Here is a 15,284-nt window from a genome sequence, read left to right as displayed (position 1 = left end):
AGTGTATTTGAAAGATACAAATGGTCGCAGACACTGTTGATTACGTTAAGTTTAAGAAAGTGAGTTAAAACTAAAAAAACTATATAAAATACTGTCACAAACCCACCGATTATGTCAGCCTATGTCATGGTAACATATATTTGGTGGGGGTTTGACACTGTATTTTATAGTTTTTAGTTTTCAACTTACTTTCCCAAACTTAACGTATTCAACAGAGTCTGCAACCATTTCTGTTTTTCGGGCCGATTAAACATTTTACATTACATAAAAACACTAAACAATTATCTAGTTAGGTAGAAACATAACTTACCTTACCTTTGCTTTCATTTATTTGTTCTTGGACAACTTTTTCGAATCTGTGTATAACCCCCCCCCCCTCCCCAATCACTCAAATATCAATTACTAACTCATATTTTTCTACACAAAAAAAAAAAAAAAACATTTAGTGTTTCAACATTTTTGCTACGTTCAGCTTTATCCACTGATTGTTGGTCGAGCCCAAGCCATGATTGACGGTAATCCCGAGGATCAGGATCCAATTCTGCAAGAGTACCATTTTTTTTCCATTTTCGCCTTTTTTTATTTTACTTTTTGGAGTGGATTGCTGTACTAAGAATATAAGAAACATGCATTTTCTCTTTTTATTAGAATTTTCCATTACACCAAATTGAGCCACAGCAACGCATGGCAGAGTACAGCTAGTATATATATATATATATATATATATATATATATAAATAAACTGATTGTATTGCTATAGTATCCCAGATGTTAACATAATGAAACTCCGGTGTTTATTAAAATGCTCAGTGACAAAACCGCAACATTATGGTATATTTGTTATTATTTGAACAAGCATTGTTGGCTACATAGGTACATACATATTTCAGTTAAGATTTCTTTTGAAATCGAATGTAGTCAGGCCAAGATCTTTCAATAAACTAAATGTTTAAACAGTAAGCTGTTTAAACATTTGAACATGTTTAGTTATTGCTTAAACATTTAGTTTATTGCAAAATCTGGCCTGAGGAAATTGGATTTTAAAAGAAATTGCAACTAAAACATGTATGCACATATGTAGCTAATAATGTTTGCATATATCAAAAATTATATATATATTCATTCATGCATCCACATAAATTTTAGGAGATATAATATTTTATGTATAAATGTTCAGTATTTACTTGAAGTAGAGCGAGTTAGTAAGTTTTAAAAATATATATAGCAATGATGCTACACATAATTTTCTATGTTCCATTTTCGTGAGAACTTGTTAGTCAGAGGATTCATCACGAGAATAAAACGTTGAAAGCTGTGTAGCTTAACTGCCATAACTTGCAATAAATAAATAAATATATATATATATATATATATATATATATATATATATACATAAGAATATTTTGTATTAGCGATAAACCGCTGAAGAAAAATCAAATTCTTAAGCAATTCTTTTGCTTAATTAAAACAAAAAATGAAAAAAAAAATGGCTATTTTCTGAACCATTGAATAAAACCAGTCCAAAAATTTTTAAACTGACGATAGCCATAGAAAAATGGCGGCGAAATTGAAGAAAAGGGTAGCGAAAGCACAATCAAACCCAACATAGATTTAATTTTCTTAAATATTTAATAAAGATGTTTACCAATAATATTACATGGAATCGCACGAAGGATTCAATATTTGCAATAAGCAATTCATAGTTTGCCTTTTGTTCTCTCCAAATTCGTAGTAGAAATGCCAATTAATAATTTATTTCGATTATTATTATTATTATTATTATTATTATTATTATTATTATTATTTTTATTATTATTAACAACCCAGGGTAAAATTTAATAAAAAAAATATAATCAGATGACTTTTTTTTAATAAAATAAAGTTTGCTTTCAGATAATTTTGCAAAGCCTGAGGCGAGGTTTTCATTAAATTTTTATTTATTTATATTTTTTAAGCTGCAATGAGGTTTCTTAACAGATGTTTAAAAAAAAAAAAGGAAATAAAACAAAAACTAAAAGTCGATAAAAAGTTTTATTTGCATGTTCAGCTCAGACGTGAGAGCATCGAATTATCAGAAAACCTTGTTATATAAACCTTTAAACCTATATAAGGGTTCTAGACCCCTCGTGTAAGCCATAGTATACAGAAGCAATGCATTAATAAGGAAGATGGACCCATAGTAAAAATATATCGTCCATATAAAGTTAGGTGTGTGTATTTGTTTATGCATTTATGTTTACAGAATTCAGTCCTAAACTAATTAATCAGTAATTAAGAATGTTGGAACACAGTATTAAGCGTAAGATATCGTAATTTGGACTATATTTAATTTAATTTACTTTTATGCAAAGGTGAATAGAAGGTAAAAACGCTTTGTGAAAATTCAGATTTTTTTTTTATTCTTGTGAAATTTTAACAATAGATATAAAACAGTCGTTATTAAGTATTCTCTAAATTTCACTTTCGTTGAAGAATTTCAGAGTTTAGAATAATAAATATATCTGAATTGATTTCAATTAAAATTGGAATTCTAGACATAAGGATTAGTATTATGTCTCGATTTTAATCTTCATGGTAGATTATAAAAATGATAGAAAATTGAACAGGTATTACACACATATACTAGCAGGTGTTGAGTAGCAGGGGTATATATTTAAGATGGCAGAGGGTTCATATTGGGGACATAATGATAGTGATGATGAGGGAGAGAAGACATTTATATATATATATAGTTCTTTTAACACATATTAGAGGAGAGGGTGACATGATGCACAGTTCTTAACACAGACGAGAGGAGGCATCTATAGGCATTACTTGTGATGGAGGAGATGAAGAACATAACTTGGAAGGCTCTACAATGTTCATTATAATTGATGATAAAACGATTACCTTTCGTTCGTGATGAAGGATGTGACACAAGACAACAGTTACAACATAATGATGACTTCTTTATTCATCTGATCGACTGATCGATTGACATCAAGAATTAAAATTTGGATCTACATAGTCTAAATGTTCTCCCTTCAACGTCTCTATCAACAAGTTGATAGAGACGTTGAATCTGTACGGTTCCAGATGAACATTGTCTGAAGATAGCGGTTTCAATCCCACCCAAAGCGTGCCAGAGGTTAATTGGCCAAAATGTGGTGAGACGACAACAACTACGGATGGCAGTGATGGCTGAGAATGCAGTTAGGAGCTTCGAAGTTCCTATCCGTCGCGGTTACCACCTGACGAAGGCCAGAGGAATAGTTGGCCGAAACGTTGTGAATAAAAAAAAACAATAAAAAGATCAAAAACAACAACTAATAAAGATGAGAATAATACTCCGAAATAAAAATAAATTAATATATAATGCTCATCTCAAAAATGAATTCCAATTAAGGAATAATATATATAGAAATAGCATTCTTTGAAACTCTACAGATTAAGGAACACCCAGCTTTGAAGTATTCTGCCGAATAATAAAACTTTTTGTAATATTCTACTTTACAACTCTGTTCTTATTATTTATATATGACTTGGGTGCCATCAGCTAGAATTGAAATCAAAACATACAACTCTCCATCATTCCTTAGCCTTTGAGCAATGCCAATATACATACATATATATATATATATATATATATATACTCGCTTGTCATCCTTTTATAAAAGATGAAATTGCCCGATTGTCGAAGACAAGATGCAAGCAAGCCCCACAGAGTTTATATAAAATTATATAGATATATACACGCTTACAAACACATAGAACATCTTCTTTTTTTTCGTATTAGCTAAAGACCAACAGCACGTTCGTTCTTAACATTGAAATCGGACTTTTCCGATTATTGACGTCAGTTGCCCGGTGAACTTTGAAATAGCGAGTCCTACAATGCTAAAGCATCTTTATTTTTTCACTTAGAACGTAAGGGGCTACGATTTGGGATCTACTGAGGACTATGTGAGGAGATAAGCAGCAAGATATCTGTTCACATTTCAATCTGTGAGAAGAAACTATTAAAGTAGGTTTTCCAGCATCTAGAGACCTCAACAGTAAAGGTGTGGAATTTTACTGCTAGATTAGGTAAGGGTATTTATGTCGATGAGTCGCAAGTACTATGAGTTCAAAGCACATTTCATTGAAGTATTTGTAAAATTCTGTTCATAGATTTGTATATTGTTGTGTTGGGCGGAAGTTCCTTTGGGTACAATGGTCAGAACAATCGCCCAGTATGGGCACTGCTCGAACAGAAGAAAACTGCAGCCTACTGTCTGTAAAACTGCAAAGAAAGCTGTGGCAACATATCAAGCACTTTCGAGAAACCGTGTGAACAGGGTTTTGAAATAATGAGCAATGAATTCGTGAATGCTTCGATGAAGAGATGAATGGAGAATTATATTATGGAGGGTTATAGCCGTCAATGTCTGGTCCAGGCATAACACAACTTGAATGAATGAATTTGTAAAATAGACACAGGGATGCAAAATTTTGGCAATGGGACAGGGGTTAGAGGTTGGTTGATAGTGTGGGACCTATTAGATTGGAGACTCTTTTTGGATCCTGCCTAAGAGGGAGAGGCTAGGGATAGATTCATCGGTCCAGATGTGGCAACAATACTCCATGCATGGGTGAATTGTGACTTTGTACAGATACAGGATACTCTCAGGTGAGAGAAATTTTCTAACATGGCAAAGGGAACCCACCTTCTTTGCAGCAATGAAACATTTTTAGAATTAAAAGATATTTTTTTTTTATTATATCTCAGAATCTTTGTGTGAATAATTATGTAAAATAATTGTACAAATCTGTTTTTCTGATTGTTGAATGTTTTAGAGTAAATCAAGTTGAGGAAAAAATTAAAAATAAAATAAACAGTTGATTTAAAGGATAAGAAACTGTAGATGAAACGTCAGATGGCATCCAGAGTAAGAGACATGCAGAGGGCATGGTGCTAGAGGTGCTCAAGCACCTTCCTCTTTTACTCCGGTTTTAAAAGTACCCTTTTCAGAGGATTGTATTGCAGTTTCCAATGAATTTAGCACATCTTGCACAAAAGATGACCAATTTTGCAATCCATCACGAACGCTGACATTATCAATAGCCAGTCACGGTTCCAACAGCGAACACTGTATGTTGTCAAACCCAGAATCTGTGACCTGGCGTCTCGGTAGAGATGCATTTTGATAAAATGGAAAGACACGCACCCATACAGACATAGTTAACTTTATAAATAAGATTTATTTAGTTTTTACTTTCAGAGCTGAACATAATTATGTGTTCATAATTGGAGATATCGCCAGCGAAGACAGCATTAAGGCTTGCCTGAAATTTTCTCTATAATTTGAGTAACTTTCTTTTTCAATTCTAAACTTATTTGAATAAGATTGCATTACAAGGTTCATTTTGAAAAAGAGAAAAACGAAAAAAAAAGGAAGCTCTTAAGGATTGGTATTTTCAGTTTATGCACACATACATCGATGAATGAGATGATCAGATGTTAGGTATGGATCTTTATGGAATCAGCATCAGCAGGGCGGTGGCTAAATGGTTAGCGATGTGGACTGACAACCTAAGGGTTCCAAGTTCAAATCCAGTTGTTTTCACAAGAACACTTTCACTTAAGGATGTTGGCAACCTTCACATGGTCCCATCCGATGTCTTTCTAGAAAGATATTGCCAAAACGAAATGCCAACAACAATCATCTGGTTCATTAGAAATAAATGAATGAATAATGCTTAGCAATAACAACAAAAATCATCAGCAGCAGCAGCAACAACAAACACTGTATAAATAATAAAGAATTCTAACTAGGAAGATATCGGGGAAATGGATACCAACACTAATCTTCTATTACGTTTCTGAATTATTTTTAGATGAGGAATCCTTAATCGTATTATTTGGATTTTTCGGACTACTGTTTTCATCTTGAATATCATTTTCAACAACGTTTCGGTTGATGACACCTGACTTTCTTCAGGTGTCTCTTGTCGCACTAGGGATTCTATCCAGCCATGGTTAACAGAACAAAAGGATGCTACCGCCATGGAGTAAATAAAGGGTTCTGTTCGAAATTTTGTGCAAATTTTCGAATTCGACAGAAACATTCCCGCATTCAACAAGATACACTTGAAGAAGGTCGGAGGTTACATCGAGCAAAATGTCGTAAAAATGAAACTCAAGATGAGGATCCAAATACTGCGAATAATCGTCTAATTCAGGGATCTCCAAAGTTCTCGAACGGAGGGACATATTACTGACGCTTTAGAGCTATGCGGGCCAAAATAAGAAAAATAAAAAATGACCTGAACGTGTTTTATACCTTGTTGCTTATTAACTTTGCTTTTTTTTTGTGAAGCTGGTTCTCCAAAACCTCATTCTTTTTAATTATTTAATTATTTCCTGAACAAAAAGAAAAACCATCACCACAATATTTTCAAACATTTCGATTTAAAATTTTTACTAAATATAGACAATAATTATGTATATAAATGGATACGTTTTGAAAGCTAAAAACAACGCATTTTTTTTATATATAAACATATTTGCTTATATCAGATATATTTTGATGCCACGCATCTTTATCAATGAAGTCTTTTTTTCTTTTTCTTGACCACATGGTGGAATTCTGCATGCAAGTGTGTTGTTAATAGTCCGTGGGTCTTTGTAACGGCTTGATATTTAAAAATAAAAAAATAAAAATGTCATTAGCAGGGGTGTCACGCTAACCGCGCAAAATTGAAATAAGGAAAGAAAATATTTTTTCTTCTTTACCTGCACCATGTTTAGATTTTCTGTAAGAGCTCTGCAAGCCGGATTAAAGATTTTGGTGGGTCAGATCTGGCCTGCGGGCTGTAGTTAGGAGATCCCTGGTCTAATTTATACGAAATGAATGAATGATAAACAAGAACAAAAAATCATCATCAGCAACAAACGTTGGTCCCACCTGTAAGCACGCCATGTCTTTCTATAAAGAAATAAGAAATCTAATTAGAAAGATACCGAGGAAAGGAATGCCAATGATAATCTATATATTAATACGATAGCGTATGTGTTATTTTCTGTGTCACACTTACATCCGGGTCGTTTAATTTTTAGGTACTTCCATTTCTTGTCATAATTAATTTTACCAAGAATTCTTCATAAATCTTGGTTTCGGTTTCGATTATAACTGATGGCACTCCAGTAATCTATTTTTTTTTTTTTTTTATATAAATAATTTTATCAAGAATTCTTCAAAAGTTTTGGTTTCGGTTTCGATTATGGTTGAAGGAACGCAAGTTATATATATATATATATATATATATATATATATATATATATATATAATTATTTTTTTACTATAATAATTAAATACCTACAGACACTAGTGTTTCATCCTTTCGGGATTCTTCAGTGCAGGGTGTCACGATTACTACCAGTGGAACGATATATATATTTTTTTTCATAAGTTTTTATTTCGATTTCGATTCAAGCTAATGCATCCAAGTCATATGGATATATATTTGCGATTTTTTAAATCGCAGCTTTATAGTATACTAGACTACCCGTGACCCGTTGGGTCAGTATGTTATATTAGCTATGGAACTCATGTATGAGCGTGACACTTGTGACGTAAAGAAAATAGTTTTTTTTTTACATAATAGAAACATTTCTATGAAAGTATATTAAAATGAAAAAGAATATATAGATTTCTATGAGTCGTTCTGTTTATTATAATTGATTATTTTGGAAAAAAAAATTACAGTTACTGAATTATAAGTGGGTGGCCATACCGAACAGATACCATAATACTTATAGTTAAATTCAAATTTTGATATATCTCCTTTTTTTTTCTGTTTTTTTTTACATCGTTCATTTCTGTATTACGTTTAAGTTATTTTAAACTCCACTCTTCCCATGTTAAATAATAATTTTGAAATAACATTAATATTTCAGTGCGCAGATCATGCGCGCATGTGCAACAGGACGTCGTAAACCGGAAAGTGGGTTACATACATCGTTACAAGATCATTTGAGTTTTATAATTATATAGATAAAAATCGATAGAATATTAACTCTATAATAATATATACGAAATCTGCAAGAATTAAATATCATATTTAAGCATACTTTACGACCAAGCTCTGCCGGGAGTTCGTGCTAGCTTAGATAAATACTTTTGCAGTTTTAACAAAAAAGCTACAATAATATCAGAGCGTCTCCATTTACACTGAACATCTACAGAATGCCAACATCAATATATTACACGTGAATAAGTCCCCTGTGGAATTTTCACGGGTCCCGCAAGTCATCTAATTCATACGAAATGAATGAACGATGAACAACAAGTCATCATAGGCAACAAACACATTTTATGTAAGGTTTTACAAGATAGTCATGATAAAAGTAATGATGTTTTTAGTTCGTTAAAATGTTATTAAAACAAATTCGGCCATTGTTTGCAAATATTTTCTTTTTAAATAAAAATATTATTGTAAAATGCAGGATAAACATGGGCCCATTTCTTAAAATACGTCCTTCCAATATGTGCATTTAACAATACAAATGTTATTTCAAACGACAAACAAACGGACAGAACCTGTTTTTTTTTGTTGTTTTTTTTTTCTCATGTTCACCCCTGACAAGACATATCACTACTTGGGCGTAAGGGGCTTCTATTTGGGAATATGCCTAGAAAAGATTAACAAGATGTTGGTTTATGTTACATTTAAACTTCTGCATATCAGTACAGTCAGGGAAGCAGGTAGTAGGAAGGGAATTCCAAAGTCTAGCTGTTTGAGGGAAGAAACTTTTAGAGCAGAAAGCTTTCTGACATCTAGAGACCTCAACAGTGAAGAGGTGTGATTTTGTTGCTAAGCGGGTCTGTCAGATATGTACATCGAGAGGGCACAAGTGCAATGAGTTCATCAGAACACATTCCATTAAAATATTTGTAAAACAAGCACAGAGATGCAACATTGTGGTGATGGGACAGGGGTTGGCGCTTAGTTGACAGTCTGACTTGTCAGATTGAAGATTCTGACTGACAGCTTTAGTATTTTCAAGACTAATGTCAATAGACACCTCCTTGATTGTATGCTCCAAAGACCTAAGTATAAATCCAAGACTGAAAAATACTGTAAGAAATGGTGATAGTTTGAATATGATCGTATGACTCCCCTTCCTCACCTCATTTGAACACCTAGGACGTTCTTCTGTCACCAACTTCGTCATGAAACAGCATTGAATGAGAAAAATCATCCTTTTTTTTTTTTTTTTTTGCTTATATTTGTTATTGTTATTTTCAAATTCTTGGATATGAGCAGAATTATTAATTCAAGATTAGAAATATCTTTAGCAAAGATATCATTAGGCTTTGTCCGAAAAACTTCTCCCACTTCGAAATAACTTTCTCTTATCTCTAAAAAAATGTTTAAATAGGACTGAGTCACCAGATAAACTTTTTGAAAGAAAAACAAAATTAATAAATTACAAACAAAAAATAAAACTTAAAATATAAAATACATAAAGAATAAATAAAAGCAAGATTATTCGCGAGAAGACCTTTGACCTCAAACTCTTTGAGTAGCTGGCAGCTGGAGTCAATGAAAAGATATATCGATGTATGAGATGTTCAGATGTCTACAAGTTGAGATCCTTATGACATCATCATCAGCAGCAGCAAGAAATAGAAAGATTTCAAATTTAGGGTTTATGTAAGGTTTTGCAGGATAATCTTGATAATATCAATAATGAAAAATAGAAAGAAAAACATTTTTATATACTGTTTTTTTAAATAAATCTTAGGAATATTCCCGACACTTTGAAGAAATGTGATCGCCCCCCTCTCTCTCTCTCTCTCTCTCTCTCTCTCTCTCTCTAACTTCATCTAATTATAGTATGTGCAGATTAAAACGCTTCTTTCTGTATGAGAGAGAATCCCCCAAATCAAATCCTTTGTTGATCATAACTATATTTGTTCAGTTTTAGCTTGTATTGCGTCTTAAGAAAAATTAGGAGACGTTTTGTATTGGGCTAAGATTCGGGTTATTATAAATCTATATCTTAATGCCATAGCGTGTGTGTTATTTTGCGTGTTGCGCTTATATCTGTTTCTTCCGAGTGACTGTCGTTTGATTGTTATGACCTTCGATTTCTTGTAATTAATAAATTTATCAAGAAATTTTCATAAGTTTTGGTTTCAGTTTCGATTATAGCTGAAGGAACTTAAGCTATATATATATATATATATATATATATATATATATATATATATATAATGAAGAATGAAGGATCGGTGGAAAATAATGTATTTGCAAAAACAAGTTTTTAAAAATTTTTTCATAATATTATTTTGTATTCCTGCACGTCACCAATTGAAAACGAATAAAGAAAAGTTATAAGCTTTTATACATTTCCATATATATATATATATATATATATATATATATATATATATATATATATATATATATATATATATATATATAGTCTCTATAAGTTTTTGTTTTGGTTTCGATTCAAGCTGATGCATCCAAGTCATATGGATATGATTTTTATTTTTGAAATCACAACTTAAGATATATAAGAATCGATAGAAAATCAAATCTATAATATATACCAAATCTGCATAAATTAAAATATAATATTTAAATGTATTTTATGACCTGGCTTCTGCAGTTTTAATAAGAGCTACAATATCAGGGCGTCTCCACTTATGCTGAACATCAACAGAATGCCAACATCAATGTATTATTACATATGAAAGAATCCACCGTAGAATTTCCACGGGTCTGTCTAGTTTCCAAAAATATATTTCATGGCGCATATTCAACCAATAAATTGCAATTTTTAAACTAATATATATATATATGATGGACTCTCCCGTTGGTTTCGACGTATGAGGTCTTGACAACTTAAACATGTTTATTTCGATGTAGCATGCTTACATCTACTCAATCGTAAATGGCATCCGAGTACTACAAGCAAGCCCACAATGGAGGCAAGAATGAAGATTGCACGATTAGTCGGCTGGTATACTTGCAGACGCTTTGGTTCTTTCATTAAGAGAGTTTTTGGGCCATACGAATCTGGCGTTTTTTCCATATCTGCAGGTGATGGCATACCGTTGACTGATAGTGGACATTTTGAATTGCTGGAAGGATTTGCGATTTATATATAATATATATAAACCCTGTATCGCTTTATTGCAGGTCAATCTTTTTTTTTTTTTTTTAAATTGCTATGAAACGAAAAGCAAAATTTGGTACACTGGAAGAACATTACAAGGTGCCTTATTTCCCTGACTTTTGTGGAATTTGAAGAAATGTTTGGAAAGTTATGCTAATTTTTCTATTTTCTGGTAATTTTAAGTGTGTATTGCAAGTGTCTAAAAATGTATATCTTTGGTAATAAAACAATATTCTAACATGATATTTCTATTCATATGAAATAAAAACATATCCAGTAACAATATTGACCAAAATCAAGAACGAATTTCACATTATTTTGTTTGAGGAAATATTTATCAACATAACTCGCATGCTCCAAAATTACTTTGAATAGCCTTTTGTCAACTGATGATGTCAATCGGCGGATTTGAGCTGAGTTGATGCTAAAGGAAACTTCCAAATTCTTCCAAAGTTCGTCCTTCATAAACTTTCATCTGTATTATTGACCAGAGCTTCTCAATTGGGTTTTTATCTAGAGAACAAGGTGGCCATGTCATCAAATTTCCTCCACTAATGACTTAAGGTAGTATATCGTAGTTTTTGGCGAGTGGGATGGCGCATTGTAATGAATAAAAATCAATTTGCAATGACGTGCCAATGGAAGGTCATCAAGCCATGGTGACAAATGCTCATTTCAAAATAAAATAAGACCGGCTTGTCATTTTGACACCTTCTGGTACTCGAAATGATTTATCACAAATTATTCTAGCCCAAAACATGACACCTCCACCTCCCTGTTGACTACAGAATTGATGAGAGGTAGGGAATCCAAGAGGACTCCAAACTTTGGACCACCCATCTGGTCCATTAAGGGTTGCTCTGGCCTCATCAGTGAAAAGAACCTTTTCAAAGCTGGTTTTCATGTATTTCTGAGCCCAAGCTGAACATTTTTCCTTATGAGTTTGATTTAAAACAGGTCTTGCTATGGACTTAATGCGTCTTGCAATTTTGTTTAAGACATTGCAGCAAGTCTTTCTGGACAAGGAAGGTATTCCAGCCTTGTCAAATATAGCAGCACTGTTGCTACCCGGCTGCTTAATAAATTGACGGTGAACTTTTCTTACATCATAAGCATAAACTGACTTTCTTGTGTTTTTGTCCTTCCTTGGTTTAATGTTTGGATTTTCAGCGAATGAAGACAATGCTCTTTGATCTCTTCCAAGCTCCTTGGCTAGATCTACGAGAGATAAACCTTCTGCAAGACCTGAAACAACACGTTCCTTGTTACTAGCTGTCAATCGACCCTTTCTATGCATTTTGGGAGACCTGCAATAAAGTGATACACACTTAAAATTACCAGAAAATAGAAGAATTAGCATAATTTTCAAATTATTTGTTCAAATTCCACAAAAAATCAGGAAAATAAGGCAACTTCTTATGCTCTTTCAGTGTTATACCAAATTTCAATTCTCTGCATTTATAGCAATTTCAAAATTAAAAAAATAGTGACCTGCAATAAAGCGATACATAGGGCTTGTATATATTAGTATATTTGAGCAGCATTTTTTTTTTTTCTTATGCATGTTTCGTTAAACAGCAGAGGTAATTCCTGTTTGTTTTTTTTTTTTTTGCAATCCATCTTTCCCTTTAGTGGACCAATGTTCGAACGTTCTGTTTGAGTGTAAAAAGAAATTTGCCTTAGTCATGAACATTTTCGGCTTTGATGAGTCGTCTTCAAGCTAGTGATGAATAAAAAAATTGCTTTTGGTGAATTTATTGAAAAGACGATTAAAATCATTAAAAGCGTTTAAGGATGCCTTTTCCCTTTATATTGAGCCTGACTGATGATCAGTTTGTTCATGCGAATCAGTAGAGCTTCAATGATTGGGAGGTGCAGATCACAATGTGAGACGGCTAAAATCGCAATGTTTTTAATTAATGTTTCTAAATTCGTTTGGGGGGGGGCATATGCTACAACGTGTTGGTAGATTAAGCTGTTAGGGAAAACAGGTGACATTTTAGCCGGTGATATATACTGGTTCTAGTCATGCCGATGTACCTGTATGGATGGCAAAAAAAAACAAACAGGAATTATCTCTGCTGTTCAACGAAACATATATATATATATATGTACAGAAGAACCCCGGGATACAGCATTAAAAATTAGTAACAAAATACAGTACAGTATATAATACACATGTATATAATCAAATAACATCATAAGGTGGGGCAAATGCCATAACCAGGGAGCTGAAAAAAAAAACGTATTCCAGATCGTAACTTGAAAAAAAACGTATTCTAGGGCTACCGTATCCTGGGGTTCTATTGTAGGATGGCTAATCTCTCTGAAGGATTAAAAACAAGACCTTCCAAAGGGCGAATGAACCCTTTTTCGGGATAAGCGGCCAACTAGCACCGTGTGTGTTTGTGTGTATGTATGTGTGTGTTGGGATGGAGAGAGCTCCCGTAAGCCGTGGTGAAGCCAACCTTTCTACAAGAAGCAAATCTCTGATTTAAAAAATCATAAAGCGGGAGACCAGTACCCGCATTAATCTGGTCTGCAGTTTAACTTGTTGCTGGCTATCTTGCTCTTGTTTGTTGCTGGATCTCAACATTTTTAACCGAGAAAGAGACTTAGCTGTCGTACAAAGCTAAGACTCTGTAACATCCTCTGTGTACAGATACTCCCTCAGGCATTTGTCTATTAAAATGGTCCTGTGGTGATGGAAGTCATTTTTGGGCTCATGGACTTTAAGTGTCTGAGGGAGTGGCACTCGTCTGACAAGACGTTGCAATCATCATCATTTAATATAACATTAATTAAGTTATGTGGCGTTAAAAAATCTCTCTTCACAACGCTATCAATTTTTTGAATTTTCAACGATTTTGTCCATTTTGTAATAGAACAAAGTCATCCTTTTCATAACAAATATATTTTCAGATGTTGTAATGGTATTTTATTTTCTTCAGTTTATTCATCCAGAAGAAGTCTTACAATAAAGACGAAACGTTGATGCTCGATTACGATATTGCATATCGTTCTTTGTTTGTTCCTTTTCCATCTCTCTGTCTCGAAAAGTATAAAAGTTTATATATTTTCGTTATTCATTTTTTTTATTTGGTGACATAATGTCATTTGAAAATATAAAACAACTTTTTTTTTTTTTTTTCAAAAAGAAAATTTTCGACCGTACTTTTGGTCTTTCTCAGTGTAATGAAGAGGGTGTGCGTGTAAAGGAGACGAGGTGGTAGGAGGAAAAGGTGTAGCCAATAAGGTGCCATGTATGCCTTATATGCCTGGCGTTTCCCTTCATTTTTGCATTCCGCACATGACGTCATATGTAACGTCATCTGTTAGGCCATCATACATGACGTCATAAAACATATACGATGTGCCTTCAATGAGTTTCCATACCTTTTTCGTACACATTGGGAAACTCTAGTCTTCTGCCTGCAATGCATTTGTATCATTCCAACAACTTTTGGAAGGAAACATCGAAGTCCTCTTGTGTGCCCATATCCATGACCCTTGCCACGGCCTCTGTTATCTCTTCAATTGTTTCATAACAACAGCCTCTAAAGATTTCCTTGAGCTTAAGGAATAACCAGATGACACAGGGAGAAAGGTCTGGACTATAGGAAGAGAGAGGAACTGTCTTGATGCCCATCTTGGTCAAATAGTCTGTGACAAGGATGAAATTGTACACTGGTGCATTCGTGCAAAACTTCATCTTCAGTTCCTTGCAAATAATTGTGTGTACAGTTCCCACACTGATATCAATCTGTGCACTTATTGTCTCTATAGACACATGACGGTCATTATGAATGAAATTCTTTATTTGGCCAATCAACTCTGGTGTTCTGATTTTCTTACTCCTCCCACTTCTCATGACCCCTCACAGACTCCCTGCCTTCCTCGAATCTCTAATGCCATTCGAAAGATGTATAGCAATAACATAAGGAATTTTCAAATGTCTACAATTTAAAATGCCTGTACAAAAACAATTTGGAGACTTATTGAAGACACCTCGTATATTATATATGCTCTGACGACACTAAGCTAACAAACAGACAGGAGTACGGAATTATTATATATATATATATATATATATATATATATACAGTGCTGACAAAAAGAATGTCTGCACTTG

Source organism: Euprymna scolopes, chromosome 24, assembly GCF_053919585.1.
Source record: "Euprymna scolopes isolate OS-2025 chromosome 24, ASM5391958v1, whole genome shotgun sequence".
NCBI lineage: Eukaryota > Metazoa > Mollusca > Cephalopoda > Sepiida > Sepiolidae > Euprymna > Euprymna scolopes.
This window is presented reverse-complemented; position numbering follows the sequence as displayed.